This window comes from Stegodyphus dumicola, chromosome 5 (assembly GCF_044657685.1).
Source record: "Stegodyphus dumicola isolate Sdum_Otavi_A_Nest chromosome 5, ASM4465768v1".
NCBI lineage: Eukaryota > Metazoa > Arthropoda > Arachnida > Araneae > Eresidae > Stegodyphus > Stegodyphus dumicola.
Genome location: NC_140772.1, coordinates 98,453,907 through 98,472,729, shown reverse-complemented (window position 1 = coordinate 98,472,729; position 18,823 = coordinate 98,453,907). Strand labels below are relative to the sequence as shown.

At 31.9% G+C, this 18,823-nt stretch overlaps 1 long non-coding RNA gene across 1 annotated transcript; it reads right to left on the bottom strand.

Moving 5' to 3' along the window:
* Positions 1 to 2,764: 2,764 nt before the first annotated feature.
* Positions 2,765 to 15,750, bottom strand: LOC146997173 (uncharacterized). Its single transcript, XR_015041174.1, has 2 exons — positions 15,352 to 15,750; positions 2,765 to 3,256 (listed from the first exon to the last, which is right to left on the bottom strand). It is a non-coding gene; the product is annotated as an uncharacterized LOC146997173 (long non-coding RNA).
* Between the last annotated feature and the right edge of the window lie 3,073 nt (positions 15,751 to 18,823).

Genomic DNA, 18,823 nt, shown 5'->3' with positions numbered 1-18,823 from the left:
TCAATATGGCGTCAGAGCCACACAGAGATGAGTTTTTGCTTAGAAATATAACTGTATACAGCAATAAAATAATCAGCATTGTTCACGCCATCTTCAGATTTCTCAAACCGTACATATTAGTATACATTTAAAATTCACATTAAAGGGGAAAATTGTATACTTATAAAGCAATGATCCGACCACTATATCCATATACTTCACCTATTTATAACCCCGTAAGTAATAGGAACCTAAATAAATTACAGTTTCTACGAAATCAAAGTTTCTGCCTTACAAAATTCTCCTTAATTATTATAAATATTGGCTATATCATGTGTAATAAAAAACTCTATAAATATCCCAATATTAAATACACCAAAAACTAACTTCAGCAATATAATAACTTCTAAAATAAAGCAGTTGACTGTGAAAGAGTATTCAATAAAATACAATTACAAATTTTGGAGGAAAGTTACAACTTGTGTCATACAGCAATCATTTATTGAAGTTTAATTAAATTACCTTTGCAGCGACTTCTACTTGTTACATTATTTTCCACAAACGCGGCTATCACAGATAGCTGAGTGGTCAGCGCGCTGCTTTGGTGGCGGAGGAATGGAAAGGTGGCAAGTTCGAACCTCACTCGTAGACGGTATTATTCAGTTGGCTTTTCTCATTTTTGAAACGTGTTTCTTATATTTAATCATGAATCATTATATTCTTATTTTACCTATTATTATTGTTTTCATTTCTTATTTTATTCATTATTATTATTGTTTTTAATTTAGTTTAAAAATGTGCAGTGCAAATAGAAATCCTTATGTAAAAATATATCTGCATCTCTTTATCATATATCATCTATAAATTCTCTCTTTATTTTTACTTTATTGCATATTTTATCATGCACATAATTTCTCATAAACTGTCCAAAGTTTGAACCTCATTTTAAATTCAAAAATAAATAAAAAGGAAAACAAAAGACCAAGGAAGAGAGAGAGTTAAAAAAATATGAAGTTGGTTTTATTATATGATGGATGGTGTATATAAAGAGAATTAAGTAATTTAATTCTCTTTATATACTGTATTCCAAACCAATTTTATAAATCCTAATTTTCATACGATATAGAATCTGCAAGTCTGTCAAAGTGGTCGATACTCATCCTCAAGGAATGAAAAAACAAGTAATACACCCCCCCAAAAAAATTAAGTCAATTCCTACTTAGGTCCACAAAGAAAAAATTAAAAATACAAAAATAAATAAATAAATAAAAATACAAACATATTTTTTTAAAATTAATAATTTAAAAAATTTTAATATGTGAAAAAGCTGTATTAACATCAAGTGTCATTCACTGCAAGTTTAAAAAATTGTATTTGAACTTGAGTGGATGAATAAAAAGCATTTTATGTACTGAAAATTTGAACAAGATGTAGGAGAGTGTGAGCTAATAGTAGTAATTTAATAATTCCAGATATTCCTTTCGCAAACAAGGCAGTAAAAAAAAAAAAAAAAAAAAAAAAAAAAAAAAAAATCTCTTTGAACAGATCGCTCTAAATAAATCTTTCGCACCCATTCTTGCCATTTTTTGCGGTTTTGCCTCTGCTTAATAATTGCACATAATATTAAAGGTTCAGCTATAAAAAAAAATCATCTGATTCGGACAACTTGTCGCAAACATACAGAAGAACAGCGAAGTAATAAGATACAGCTCTTTGACGTTATATTACAGCGTCACGTGATTTTTGCGCAAAATAATTCTATTGGTTAAACGCACTCTTCGCAAGCGTACTCGTTTGGACGCTTTTACGCTGGTAACGTAAAAGCGCGTTCGTCAGCTACGTTTCGAGCGTACTCGTGTGCACGAGCCTTAAGACCTCTTACCAGTCTAGACTACTATTGGGGGATGATTTAGCTGATTCCAAGCTGCATTCATAAACAATATACACTTCTTAAGAGTTGAAAATGAACATTGTTGCTGCCATTCAGAGTATAAATAAAGAAAAGCTTCTTTATGTTTCTAGGAACATGGCAAAACATGTAAATGTGCCATGTATAACATGCTTTTTCAAGAATGAAGCAATTAGCTAGTCTAGAATTAATATTTCAGTTAAGCATATTACCAGAATAATTGTATTGTTTTTTACATGTATTCTGAATTCAGGTAATATTGTTTTTAATTGCCTTTAAAATTTACATGCCTCATTTTTTTATTTTCACTTGACAACAAAAACGAAAATGCCAGACTATATTGCAAACCATTTTGATACATAATTAAGCTTATTATATGAATTCTTAAGCAGGGATTTTTAGCCATCTTCAGTGTGCATGTGTATATGCAATAGAGTGCTTACTAAATCTGACTTTAATAATCAATATTGGCCAATTTCTGTTAGAGAGCCCTCTGTAAAAGCAGTAATCTTAGGGAAAATAATTCTCATATATACTATATTCTCTCTCAGAAAAAATAAAATAATTTTCATGTAATCATAATCAGTTACCAAAAATTTCAATCTACTTGAAAGAAATAAATCATCACTAATTAACACAATCACACATCACTAATTAATAGATCAGTGGTAGCCAAATTTCATGTCAGTAAGAGCCATATGTTGAAATTTAGAAAGTTTGAGAGAGGCAATGAGATTTTCCAAAAATCACAAGTCCATCCTTGCATAATTTTAAAAGTAGTGAAGCAGGTTTCAAATGGAAAGAAATGTTTGATATTTTCATAAAAAGAAATTAAATAAATTAATTACTTGTTTTGGACAATGAGTAATTTGTCTCTCATATATCATACATTTTATTTGCATAACAGCCACATAACTCCACAACAAAGATGCCATCCTTGTTACTGACGATGAGTAACTATTAAAATTAAAAAACAAAACTATTTCCTGCTTGTTCTTTAAGCACACAAGTTTACTCTTATAAACTGCATATAGCATTAATCTTTTATTTTTGGCATTTTACTTTTTCCTTTCCATATTACGTGGTGATAAAAATAATTGTGCTTAAGATAATGCAAAATAAATGTTGTTTTTTTTCTTTTTTTTTTTTCCAATAGCAGATTGTGAACAATTACAAATGTAACCCAGTCCATTAATCTATACAAGGCCGGATGTGGTGGTCTCTTTATTATGGAGGCACTCAATAGGTGGGTCACCATCGCCTTTCCTATGAAGGGACAGACAGTTACAACCATGCCTTCTCCGAGATTTGAACCCAGGCCTTTCAGCATCGCAGTCAGCTTCCCTGACCACCATACCGACTGGGCGGCTGCAAAATAAATATTCTTTTATAGATTTAATTAAAGTTTTTAAAGTGTTTGTATTTTTACTATAATTAAAAACTGAAATGTTTTACCTTATGGGATTTTCAACATACAGGATCGCAGAACATTAACCATGCTGAAATTTTTATTTTTGAAATCTACTATAATGACTAATTCATTACAGACAACTCAATTAAATATGCTTATCAGATTAACATATATTAGATATCAAACTGAGCCTTCAAATATCCCAAAACTATTACATTGATAAATATGCTTAGTTTAGGACTTAGAAGTGGGTAACTCATACATCTAGAAACTGTGGAGCAACGTTTTACTCTATAAGCAAACTATGAAGTTCTTTTCTATTGGTTTGCCACTGTCATTTCATTTCAGGTTACAGTACTAGAACTACATTATGAAAGTATACAGCAAAGACTGAGAAAAGATAAATAGATATATTATTGATGAAGTGTAAAGGATATAGAAAATATATGGTGAAAATTCAGTTATCTTATTCATGACAGCACAACGTTTTACTTTTCTGAAAAGCCTGTCACTGAAGTATAATTAATGACTTAAGTATTTATTAATGCCTGAAGATGGGAAAGGGAATGTTTAATGCTTAAATGCACCACCATTTTGTTTATAATGGTTATTTCTGTCATACATGTGTATGTAATATTTAAATCTGTATTTGCAGAACATTTATACTGTATGATTATGGTAATTAAGGCATGAAATGGAAGTATACATGAAAGCCAAAACAGGTTACTTGCAAAGCACAGAAATAAATTCTACAAAGGGTCTAAAATATACTATTTTGTAATATCACAATAAATAGGAAAGAATAGTAAATTAAAGCAAAATGCAAAATAAATCAAATCAAAGCATTAACTATATTTAAGACACAATAACACGCCGAATAAATACTAATTCAGAAGTCAAACAACAAAAATCAGCGTTATATTTACAAAATTTTCACAGGACTAGTTTCAATGGTTTTACCGAACCACCATCTTCAGCTGCAAAACCGCAAATGAACAAGATAGGAAATAATGATTAGATAAGATAAGAAAACCTGGACAAGAATAAGCAAGTGGCGCCATCTGTTGGTGAAACCAGAACTAAAACATAATTTCTTTAAAGGCCGAAGGCAAATTTGGATTGGAATTAGGATCGTTAACTAAAACAGAAAGATTTTTATGAATGTGAAATGCTTCTAGAAAATCCAGTTCTCCAATGGAAGATGTTTCTTGAATAATTTTGGCAGCAGAAAAACTGAAAGTGTGGTTTTCGTACCAACAATGTTGAGCAACAGAAGACCTCTGTGTTTCCTTTTTTCTAACATATGCCTCATGTTCTTTGACGCGAAATTTCAAGGCTCTCTTAGTCTGGCCAATGTAAATTAAACCACACTGGCAAGGAATCCTATAAATACCCCAGGAATTCATATCCGGAATGGGGTCCTTGAGTATGGAACTCGGAACTTCCAAATTTGCCTTCGGCCTTTAAAGAAATTATGTTTTAGTTCTGGTTTCACCAACAGATGGCACTACTTGCTTACTCTTGTCCAGGTTTTCTTATCTTATCTAATCATTATTTCCTATCTTGTTCATTTGCGGTTTTGCAGCTGAAAATGGTGGTTCGGTAAAACCATTGAAACTAGTCCTGTGAAAATTTTGTAAATATAACGCTGATTTTTGTTGTTTGACTTCTGAATTAGTATTAACTATATATTTAGGGACACTGGATACCTATTTCTTATTTAAATCAGTAAGTATAACTGAAATTATATTTTATTCAATTATGTACTTTTTTTTATATTAAATTATTTTATTTGAAATACTACACTAACAGCAAAGGTGATGAAGTAAAAGTCACCAAGGGCAAGACTCTGTAACTCTGTTTTCTCATTTCAACTTATCTGAGCAAATCATAGAAAACATCACTAGTCTAGTCTGTACGGCTATCGCCGAAATGTCGCGCAGCTGCGCAACTTATCCGGCTCTTGAAAAATGTGCTCGAAGGGTGCATGACGTTGATCTTTCATGACAATTTTGAGAGGTCAAGGGTGGTTACAGGGGGCGACCGTGAGTTGCAAGGCCAATGAGTGCCGAGCGCATCGAGAAATTCGCGACACAGGAGCCGTGAGGAATCTGTGTGATATGTTTGTGTTGTATCATCAAAGAAGACACAGACAGAATACAACAGTTTCAATCATGACATCTGAAGTAAAAAACATCACTAGGCATTGTAAATATGCTTTTAACACTGGGCAGAAATGCATTAAATTGCCAGTGCCCAGCAGTATTCTAAAGCACATTTTCACTCTAAATTTCCTAGTTTTGCTATCAAAATACCACAAAAGAAGAGAAAATAACTTCAAATTACTCTGTTTATGTCTTAAGATTGTAACAGTAAAGCATGAAATTCCATTCTCTCAATATAACAATATTAGAAGCATAAAAAATTAGAATTTTATTTATTACAGCATTTTTTCCCATGCACATATGTTATATACCTATAACTGTCTCTGAATACGAAAACATTTCTATGGTAAAAGTACAATTGTTAGGCTTTATAACTCATATTACGGCTAAAAGTTTAATAAGCTATAAGCATCTGCAGAATTAAATTTTTATGAATATTTTAAAATTTTGGAATCAGATAGGTAATTTGAAGTACCTTACAGAATTTCAAGTATGAGTACTTTTTTTACAGTTAACTAAATTAGTGCTGCCTTTACTAAAAGTGGATTGATTTGTATAAATATGACAATTGCCTTCATTTTCATTCTTTCTATGGGAAAACCTCAGATATTTGGTTCACAAAAAAGTAATAAACTTGCCTTTTTATATTTCAACTGCTGTATTATGAATAATTAAAATAATTTTGCTCAAAAGCTGGGCAATACTGCACCCAGGCTCCAAACTTAAGCCCTCTCGATAACTTCTTTAAAAGTGGGATGTTTTACATATTAAAAGGGGAAGAATACAATTCAAATACTTTTTAAAGCACCCTAAACATAAATATTTCCATACATATATTTAAGTAAATTTCTAGGATTTGTCTTGTACAAGATTTAAAGTGGACTACACATTAAGGAACATAGCATTTCATTGCTTTTTTTTAATGACTACACATTAAGGAACATAGCATTTCATTGCTTTTTTTTTTTTTTTAATATGTATGTTTCTCCAATTTCTGAAGAGGCTAAAGAGAAATGATGCATTAAATGAATGAAATGCAAAAATTCCTTTGATTTTTCTTTTTTTTTTCTTTTTTTTTAATTGATAAACTAATGCCATCAGCCAGGGCACCAGAATTAGGTGAATCTTTTTAGATTCACCTAATTCTGGTGTATTAATTAAAAATATACACAAAATGAGGTGAATCTAAAATGATTCACCTAATTCTGGTGTATTAATTAAAAATGTATACAAAATTAGGTGAATCTAAAATGATTCACCTAATTCTGTATACATTTTGCTATAAATTAAGAAGTTCACAAAATGAATGAATTATGAATTTCTCCGTAAATTTTGCACCAAATTTTACAATTTAGGCATAATTGAGTCGTATAGTCGAAATATGGAAAAACATTGGCATGTCATTTCAGAAAAAGTCTGATTTTGTGTTGAAATACCTATACTGAAACAATGCTATATAGAAATTTAATATACAACTTAAGTTCTACTTTCGAGACATGCAAAATGCAACTTGACTTCCGTCAATTGGCTTAGTAGAACGGAAGATATAGAACCATCTTTTTTTTTTTTTTTTGCACAGTGTACCTGCTGTTGGGGTAATAAACATATACACAGCATTATATGAGCACAGGATTTACGGCAAAGAGTTCTATATGTCCAAAATATAGGAATGATACAACAAGACAGAACTGTATAAATAAGTTTGTGAATTATTATGTGCATTGTGTTGTTTCCAGAATCTGAAATATACACTTTATTAAAAAAGAAAGTAAATATCTCATTTCTTTTTAATTGGGTTCATTAAGTCAGTGCTCCGCAACCGGTGTGCAGTGGCACACTGGTGTGCCATGAGTAGGATATAGGTGTGCCGCAATCAAATACATGTATTTGACATTTTGCAATTTTTTTATCATGTATTTAATACACAATGACAATTTTTTTTCCTTAATAATGTCTATTTTAAATGTTTTTATATATTTCACTGTTGTGTGGTTGTGTGTGTGATTGTAAGTATGTCAGCATTTGAATTTTTTCGGCACTTCCTTGATAACTCGGAACTCAAAAATATATAACTTTTTTTAAACATAAATTTAAACGAAATATATTGGTTTCAGACCATTTTAATTAAAAATAATAGCTCTAAAACTGTTTTTTTTTAAATTTGAAATAAACCAATAAAATTGAAGAATTTTTTTTTTTTTAATTTTTTTAAAAAAAGAATATCTTCATATTTCTGAAAAAGCAATTTTAACATTACTTCCATTTTCTACGACATATTTATGTGAGCAAAGTTTTTCAACTCTATTATTAATTAAAAATGATAAGCGGTCATGCTTAAAAGATCTTGACCAAGAACTTCGTGTTGTCAGATATTGAGCCGAATATTAAACTTTTGTGTTCATTGAAGCAAGCGCAGGTATCACATTGATAATTATTATGATTGCATATAAATAAAAATGTTATGGTTTTATAATTGTATATTTTTCAAATTAAAAACAAAAATTTATTGTAAATTTTGTGTATAAATCAATACATATATACATTAGCTTTTGGTGTGCCATGAAATTCCACAAAGATTTTTTGTGCATCGCAGGTGAGAAAAGGTTGCGGAGCACTGCATTCAGTGATTCTGTTACCTGCATGGGTAGTATGAAGACTTCAGCAAACTGAATTTTTTTTCTTTGAAAGCAGCAGATGAAATTTTATCAAAACATAAGTTGGGAGAGATGCATAACATTAATACTACAGTCAAAAGTCGTTAATCCGGACTCGTCGAGACTTCGGCAATTCCGGATTATCGATTTTTCTGGATTATAGATCATCAGTTTAAATCTGGTAAGATGGCATGCAGAAATTATAAAATTAAAAATATGAAACCATAATTTATGAAATAAAGAACAATTATGATCTAAAGGGTATCAAAATTTACAAAAAAAAAACCTTAATATTTATTTGTTTACTTTATTAAACATTTCTTTCAATGTAAGTTGTTTAAGATGCTTCGTTTTCTGTGATAATACTTTCTCTTTAATTCTATAAACAGACATAATTTCTTGTTCAGTTACAAAGTTCCGCTGTTCAAGTCCCGTAATTGCTGTGCCGAGAATACCAACTTACTTGTCAATCGAAATGTTTTCGTTTTCAATAACCTCTGGGTCACTTTCTTCACTATCGGAAGCAAATTATAATGACGAGGAACTTGATTTAAACCATATCAAAGACGGAGTACATCGAGATGAAATACTACACTTAGTAAGGAATTATAAGCCAAATAAAATAAAAACATCTGTCCTGAAGATAAGGATAGTGCTGACAGATCAACTTCCAATCCGCAGAGTGAAATTGATAAACAGATTTCGGATTTCAAAACATACTTTCGCTTTGTAGATACAAATTACATATTAATAAATATATATCGGAAATTCTATTTGACATAATCGAAAGTTCAAGCTTACTTTTATGAAATTGCTCTAACAGTCTGCAAAAAAATAATAAGCCGGATCCAATTCGAAGATTAAGGAACAACGCAATCTGCAACATTAACTGAATTAGATAATTTTAGCTCAGCTTATACCTCCGTTACACATTAAACGCGCATGCGCACAAACATATTAGCAGCCGTAAAAGTCTTACGCGCTCTCGTAAACGCCTGTGCGCATGTGTGAACGCGACGCACGCGCAGAAAGTTTGTAGCTTTGAGGTCCGGATTATGGGTGTCCGAATTAACGACTTTTGACTGTATAATGGGAACACAAAAATATTTAAAGAGCAGGGTCAGACTGAAAATGGATGTACAACTGCCAAAAGTATTTTTTTTTTAAATGGTTAATCTAATTAATTTTTTCTTAAAACTGTTTCACATAATATTTAAGAGTATTTCTTTGATTTTAGAAAGATTTAAACATTTCTTGAACTACAATAATAACTGATCACTGAATTTGTTATAAATCTTGGAAGATTAAAACTTTCAATGTTGTAAATACCAAATATCATTTAGCAAATTCACAAACAGCTCAACATTGCTCATAGATGAATACATATTGATTGCAAGTGATAAGTTTAGGATTACGTCACAGCATTTGGCACTTCCTGATTATCTGCACATCTGCCAAAAAGTAGCTAACTCATTCGTGACCTTGGAGAGAAATGTTTGAGTATCATTACATCCATTTCAACAATGCATACAGTGTCACCTTTTATTTATTTATTAATTCTTTCAAGACATTTAATTTTTTTTTTTTTTTTTTTTTTTTTTTTTTTTTTAATGTTTATTCACACAGTGATATGTTTTGGGAAATAGCCAGCTCCAAAATCTCATTATGAGATGTAAAAAGAGCTGCATGGTACCTTTGAGTGAGCCACAAAACATTTTATGTTACAGAACACTAAATGCATAACTTAATAGACAGCTAAATCTGATTTGCCAAAGATGTCAAAAAAATGCAGTAGGCAGGTCACCACTATGCTAAAATACAGAAATTCCCATAGGAGGGATCATAATCTTCAGTCCACTGGCAAAAATGTCTAGCTGAAAAGCCATGTGAGGGGAAGATGCTATGTACATGCCTAGACTGCCACATAAATGCATTTTGACAATATAGTGGCTTTTTGGTAGAGATAAAGATAATCAGAAAGTAACCACAGTTCATTAATAAACATTTTTAGCATTTTAACAAAGCAATAATCAAAATGCACACAAGTATCTCAATTATAACAACTTATAGAGCAGAGTTGACCAAATTGTGTCAGTAAGAGCCACACGTTTGAATTCAGAAATGTTCGACAGCCGCATCTAGATTTTCTAAAAGCCACAAGTTCCTATTTATATCATTATACAAGTAGTGGAGGAGGTTTTAAATAAAAAGAAATCCCTGATAACTTTGTAAAAAAAGTCTAAACTAATTAATTACTTCCTTTTGGACACTGAATAATTTTAGTTTATCATATTTCATACATATGTTTTATATGTATGAGACGTACAAATTGCCTGCGAGAGCCATATCAGGCTCGCGAGCCGCACTTTGGCCACCCCTGTTATAGAGCATACATCACGACTCATCATTTTTTGATTCAAGATACAATTTTAATGCAGGATTTTGACTACTGCTGACTTTCGATGAAAGAAGCGATATAGATTTTGTGATATGAAAATTACCAAATGATGAAAATTCAATATTTAAAAAGGAATTATTCACAATGAAAGAATAACCACAAGATTAAATTACATTTTAATGTTTACATATTTTGTGATAACATTTAAATTTGACAACAATTGCTACTCCATTAATGGAAAAGTATAACATTTTTAGACACATTTCCTTTCATGATTTAAGAAAATCTTTATGTAAACAAAAGAAGTGTAAAAAAATATTAACCTAATTCTGCTGAACATTAAATTAAAATTTTATCAAAAAATTATCACTACCTGACCAAAAAAAAAAAAAAAGTTCAGTTATGCTCACACTGATTTTTATCAAATGGCACAATGGATATAATTTCTTGACAAACGTTTTTAACATTTTAATATCAATCCTTCTCTCCATAGTTACATATGTACATTTAAAAATATATTATTTATTTACCATTATTATGAGTTTATACGTAAACTTAGGCCATGCTTTAATATAAATGTTTTCTTACACACACAAGCATTATGAAATCAGAACTGGATTAACCATTACTTGTACTTAAGTACCTCCATTAAGTATGTGCTTAGGACATCAAGGACAGAGTTTCACAAAAAGGTCCTTAGAGACTCACGGAAAGGGGAAGAAGACTCACGAGAATGTCACAAAACATTCTCATTACTGGTTTTTACTATGGAATGTATGATGCGGCTAAGCCAAAAGTGAGAGTGAGAAGAAATTGAAAAAAAACAGGTATTATATTGTAAAAGTATTATGTGGTGACATCTAAATGTAAATGTATTATGTGGAGGAAATCTTTTAAATGCTTAGAGCCTCTAAAAGTCTTAATCTGACAATACATTTCATGAAAATGTATTTATTTCAGTTTGTCTCAGTAAAATAAGCTTACCTATTAACCAATAGATTTTATTCCACATAATAAATATCCATGATATTTTAAAATTTTACCTATACAATTCCTTCAAAAGAATGATCATTATTTCCTTATAATCTGATCTGCTGTTTTAACATTCAGTGGAATTTCTACAATTTTTTGGTAAAGTTTATGAGCATGTACACAACAATAGTCAACCAAAACATACATATACTAGGTATGTATTTCACTAAATGTGGATTTACACGCTTTAACTGCCAAACACTGCCTTTTTTATTCTAATAAAATTTTCTATTTCTAATAAAAATGCTCCTAATCTTTGGAATATGGTAACAGGTAGTTTGGCAACATTTTGGTAAGGCGATAAAAGTTACTAGCTAGGACTTTAGTAGTGTACATGGATAAAGTCAAGAGTGTGCGCAATGCCATTTTTGTGCAATTCTGGGATTTTTTTTTAAGTGAAAATAGGTCGACATGTACATGGATGATACCGTGTATGTGCAATTCTTAAAAACACGGCAAGCAGTTTACGATTCTGCACTTTCTCCCAATTTCGCACCTAATCTTCGTCATGATTAAGCATTTTTGTTCCATAAAAGTTCTAGTATAAGCGTAATTCGGCTAGCAGATTGTTGGAAAAAATGTTGAGTAAAAAAAAAAAACCTTTACTTCGTGCAAACAAAATGGCGTCCAAAACAAAACTAGCAGGTTGCTGTAGCAGGGTTGGTTGCCAAATTTTCGCAAAAAAATCGCCAAGTTACCATAATCCAAAGATTAACCAAAAATGCTTTTGTTTATTATTATTTGTGAACAGAACAATAGCTATGAACCATAAAGATAGCCAAACAAATGTTTTCACCAATTCACAAAGCCAGCAATGAACTGGCAACCATTTGAGGGAATGTAGATAATCAGAAGGTACTGAATTTTCTTCCAATTTATTGCCCATGTATTCTTTTAAATCAGCTTTTCTCCAACAAATAACTGCCTACATAACTCATAAACTATGTTACTCTGCTATGTGGATAAGCATGTGGTTCTTCAGGTTACTCTTTTGTCCAAATGACTTGTAACATATTCCACACACATTAGGCTTTTCTCCTGTATGGATACGCATGTGTTTCACTAAGCCATGCTTTGTTTGAAATGATTTTTTACACACTTCACATGTATGAGATTTTTCTGCAGTATGGATAATCATGTGTTTCCTCAAAACATCCTTCACTTTAAATGACTTGTTACATATTTCACACACATGAGGTTTCTTTTCTATGATGATGCATACAGGATTCCTATAGTCACCCTTTTCTCCAAATGACTTCTGCCATATGTCATGTACATGAAGTTTCTCTCCTGTGTGGATAAGCATGTGCATCTTTAAATCATTCTTTGCTCTAAATGATACATTACATACCTCACATATATGTGGTTTCTCAGCTACATGTGTAAGAATATGGTCTTGTAAATTATTCTTTCGAGTAAATGATTTATTACATACTTCACATGTGAAAGGTTTTTCTCCTGTATGGGTACGCATGTGAATTTTTAAGTTACCCTTTTGTCCAAATGGCTTGTTACATATTTGACATGCATAAGGTTTCTCTACCGAATGTGTAATCATATGATTTTTTAAACTACTCTTTAGTATAAATGACTTGTTACATACCTCACACACATGAGATTTTTCTCCTATATGGATAAGCATGTGCTTCTCTAAATGGTTCTTTCTCCGAAATGCCTTTTTACATACTTCACACCCATGAGGTCTCTCCGCTGTATGGATAACTATGTGCTTCTTTAATTCAGCCTTTAATCGAAATGGACGGATGCATACCTCGCACACATAAGGTTTCTCTTTGTCATGGACAAGTCGATGCTCCTTTAAGGCACTCTTTCCTTCAAATGACTCGTTACATATCTTACAAGCAATCTTTGAATGGATACGATGTACGTGCCTCCTCAGTTCGGCCCTTCTGACAAATGATTTTTTACACATATCACATACATGAGGTTTGTCTCCTGTATGCCGAAGTGCATGCCTCTTTAAACTATCCTTCTGTCTAAATGACTTGCCACATAACTCACATGCATAAGGTTTCTCCTCTGCATGGACAAGTCCATGCTTCTTTAAGGCACTTTTTCCTTCAAATGACTCGTTGCATATCTTACAAGTAATCTTTGAATGGATACGAAGCACGTGAGCGATCAATTTGCCCTTTCTTACAAATGATTTTTTACATATATCACATACATGAGGTTTGTCTCCTGTATGCCCAAGTGCATGGCTCTTTAAACTATCCTTCTGTCTAAATGACTTGTCACATAACTCACATGCATAAGGTTTTTCTCCTGTGTGGATAAGCATGTGTCTTTTTAAACTATTCTTTTGTCCTAATGACTTATTACAAATCTCACATACATGAGGTTTCTCCTCTGTATGACTAAGCATATGGTTCTTTAAGTTGCACTCATGTTCAAACAATTTTTTACACAGTTCACATGTATAAGATTTTTCTCCTGTATGCATAAGGATGCGATTTTTTAAGCTACGCTCTCCGGGAAAAGACTTTTTGCATATCTTGCAGAGATGATTCTCTACCGTATGAACAAGTCCTGTGGTTCTTTAAACTAGGCTTCAATCTAAAAGCCTTATTACACACGCTGCATATATGAGGTTTATCTTCTGTGTGGATTTGCATGTGCTGTTTTAGATCTGTTTATACAAAATGCCTTTTTACATACTTCACATCAGTAAGGTTTCTTTTCTTTATGTATAAGCATGTGCCTTCTCAAGTGTTTCTTTGTTTGAAATGCCTTTTTACACATGTCACATAAATGAAGTTTATTTTCACTGTAAATGAGCATGTGCTTTTTTGAATGTCCCTGTCTTCCAAATACATACCTCAATCATATCAGGATTCTCTTCTATATGGATAAGCATGGGCTCATTTTTTTTATTTACTTTTTTTTTTAATGATCAGATTATTCCTAATGACTTAATTCACATACACAAAATATCTCAATTGTGTGAAGAGATTTGTAATTATTTAACTGAAGGCTTTCCATAAATTACTGGTTATATTTCGATACTTTTTTTCTCTGTGAAGCGAATATGCATGCACAAAACATTAAATAATATTTTCAAACAAATTTCTTGTTGAATATAATACATACATAAGAAATCCCTCCCATGCAGATAAAGTTTTAAGTTACATTTCATCATCGCTAACTTTTACAATTAACAACATATAGTGAATTATAGTTTCAGAAAGGAGTGCTTCCTTTTACTCTGTATCTGGTCAAGACCATCCGTAAAACAAAATGAAAATTGTGGACAAAATGAGAGGAAAATATTAAGTTAAATCGCCGCATCAGTCGACGAATAAGGTGAGTTTCTGGTGAAAGGTCCAAATCAATGAATTGAAGAGTCTAGGATGATTAAAAAACGAAAATACTAAGGATGGAGTATGTCAGATGGTTAGTTACGCTTTTCCCTGGGAAATGGAGAACATCTAGCACAAGGTTTCCTTACTGGGTGGACAATTCAAAGTACGATTCTGAGATGTGACGCATTAAGACGATAATTTCAATAAATCGCTTTTTATGTACATGTTTTCACTGATTGTCAAGTATGCACAATTTCTTATATTATTCTTAAGTCGCTTAATGCATAAGTTGCATAGATGAAGTTTCTACAGTAATACAAGTATTCACATTAGTTTATAGAGGGAATTTTGTATTCCTCATACACTTAATGTTCCTACACAGCAAGTAACTTACACGAACCAACAGTTTACATTCGAAACAATAGTTTTATAGTGCATTCAGTATAACAATAATTCATTTAAAAAATCAAAACTATTTACCAGATCTCTTAAATAACTTCTCTATATTGTCACAGTGTCTCACAACTTAACTGGAGGAAGAGGAAACAAGTATTTACTTATCAGATATAAAATCTATCCAACTGGTACACTTCAGATCTAGTCATGCACTCAAATTAGTTCGCGATTTCCGCTTTTTAAAAATACATTCTCTGTAGCTTCTGTAGCAATCTTGCTTTTCAGACAAGCATCTAGTCCCTGAGATGCTAGTTTCCACTAGCGTGTACGGAGAGAAGACAACTTTTGGGATCGTGATCTGATCCTCCCTTGCGCATCTCAGTTTGCACATATGCTGCCTCGCTCTTTGTGAAATTCTGTTTATTTGCACGAAGTACCGTGTGATTTTTAAATTTTGTGTCATGTGTTGAGAATGGATGCATTTGTATTATGCATTTGTATTAAATCTGTATTACGTATCTGTATAACGTATCTACAGTGAATAAAGTTGAATGAACAAATCGGTGTTAGTTAAAAAAAATAATTTATGCTTGGATATAAAAAAATAAAATTTTTGCTAATGCAAGTAATTAAGTAGTGTATTTTTTCATTAAAAAAGTTTATTCCTTTTCAGTTATTCATTAAATTAATTATATACAATAAATAATAATGAAATATTAGATATGACTGTTGTTAATTAAGCATGCCTATCTTCTGCAAATTATTGCTGGAACATGAGGAAATTACTCTACTTTAATTCTTAGCAGGTAATTACACGACAATGACAGACAGTGCCTATTATTTGTTCCTGAAATTTCTTTATTGCTTATACTAAGCTTATGCGTTAAGGGGTTTATTTACGACACATATGAGCACATACTGATGCATCAGCTATGTGATAAGTTGAGCATTTGGTGTTGCAACTGGCATCTCAACAATCAATTAAACTATTGGACATTTCATCATCTGTACAAGAGCAATGAAATGCACTGTTTCTCAGCGCTTAATTTCTAAAATTAGAAGAACCGGATCCCTACCGTAGACCCTCAGAAAAGGGGAACACGAAGAAATAAATAAGTAAAATCATTAATCATTAAAGTAATTAATGATTAAAGTGATTAATAATTAAAGAAATATATTAAAATTTATTTCTTTAGTGATTTTAAATATAAGTTAATGTAATGATTTTGTTATTAGACTAAATATATTATACTATAATAGATTATTAGTCCAAAGGGGCTTTGTCCTTCAGGAACTAGTGTTTTCGTTTTGCGATTTTGCGTCGAATCACTCTGAATGTCCGTTTCACTTTTCAAACATTTGCCACCAAATATTATCTCCCTGTATTATATTTGAAGAAATTAAATAATGAAGAATCTACATAAATGTATTTATGTTTTTCTCATTGTGATAAAACAACGGTACCTAGAGCCATCCAATTTTGAATGACGTAATCCTACTGCGAATATGGGCATCTGAAAGCCCAAATTTGAAATTTGTTTCACTATCGATTTCATATTTTGTAAAACTTTAACGAATTTTTGATTAAAAAACTCTACTATTTCAAAGCGAGCAATGGCAACGTTGTACAGAAAAAGCATTTTTACCTCCAGGGCGCGAGACTGTGTATCGGAAATACTAAAGATATATTCAATTTAAAATTATTTTGCGATATTGATCTTGAACTGAATTTTATGCAAAGAACAGGATATTAAAGTAAACAGACAAAATGTTAAAAAAACGCTCCTTTGCACGTAATTTAAATTCTGAAACCTTTCAGATTTTCTTTTTTGTCTTTTTTAAATTTATCTCTAATTTTAATAAATCTAATAAGTAATTTTTAATATAATTTTTTACTAAATACACAATTTTCGAAATCAAATTTCTACTGAAATTGTTGTTCAATTCCATAAAAGAAGAACCGGAGCCTTGTTATTTAGGGCTCCGGTGCGCTCCAACTAGAATTATAATTTATTCTAAAAATTAAGAAGTAACGGAGCCCGGCTTCGTAGGGATCCGGCGCAATTTAAGCTCTGCTGTTTATATATATATCCTGACTATACTGTATTTTAATTAAATCAGTAAGTCGTGCATGTGAGACAAATGAATTAAATTGTTATTACGATAGTGTGAAAACAGGAAAATTCAAGTCAATATCCTTGAAAAAAATGGTTCTTTTTGAAAAAAAATATTTTAGACATTCATACTCCTCATATTATTCTCAACATATTTAAAATGTCAGGCTAATAATAGTCACAAATAATACCTGGTTATGACCTAGGCATTATTTGTGGTAATATATCATTTTAAAGGACGTATCCTGTCAAAGACAAGATTGACAAAGAAAGTACAAAAATTCTTTCTGTAATTAAACATGACTCAGTATTAAAATAAAGAGGATTATCAATCCATGAATAACATGTCGTATTTTTATGCACATCACTTTACTGGATGGTTGCTGCCAATGAATCGACTATCTGTGCAACAGCTGGAGAACAAGGTGATCAGAATTATCAATGATGCTCTGTGACCATGAGGCTACGACCATGAGGCTTAAATAGAAGTATCTAATTTTACAAGAACTGTAAGAGCCATAGCTGCAGTTTACTTAATAACTCAGATGTCTGTGATTTTTATCATTGAGGAGCCTTTAAATGGCTAAGGATTATATAACGTATCATTAAGCAGTAGACTACAGTTAACAAATTTGCAACATTTTTATTGCTAGTTGTAAAGTTCATAATAAAGATATTAGTAAAGACCACTTCAGGTAGAGTGTTTGAACTATCTACAGCAGGGGTTCCCAACCCTATGCGCAAGGGTACCATGGCGCCCGCCGATCGTTTAACATGTGCCCGCCGCTGTGCGATCACAATAAAAATGTTTAGTTTCCAATAAAATTCTATGTGAACGTTTTTCTCATTTTTAATGAAATAGAAATTGCGTCCAACACAGATACAAGCACAAAGTGAATTGCGATCGATCTCTTTTTATGTGCATGTCCAACTATCCAACTATAAATTCACCTTGAAAACACGAAATTTGGCTGTCGTCCAACAGATTCTCTAGAATATGCTGTTAGGGACAAAAGGGTTGGGGACCCCTGACCTACGGTACTTTGATCTTGCATGCATTTTCACTTACTGTCTCCAGAGGGGTCTTTTTTGTTTACATCCAGAGCTCCTTGACAGTGTTTCCACGCATGACAGTTCCACACAAATCGAAATGCAGGGACACTTCCGCATAAAAGAAACATTTATTGTTCGATGGCAGAGTCGTAGTTAGGGTTTTCAGCGCCCAGGCAGAACTGAAGATTTCGCGTCCCCTACTGCTTGCCAAGGATGGAAAACATTTAATTCTAAAACATCGTAACATCAGTTTGGCGCCCCTTGGATCTCGCGCCCGGGGACAGATGTCCCCCTGCCTCTAGCTACGCCCCTGTTCGATGGATAATAGTAATTTGTACAGTTTAGTGATATTTATGTAAAAATCATATTTTGGTTATTTTTCGATAGCT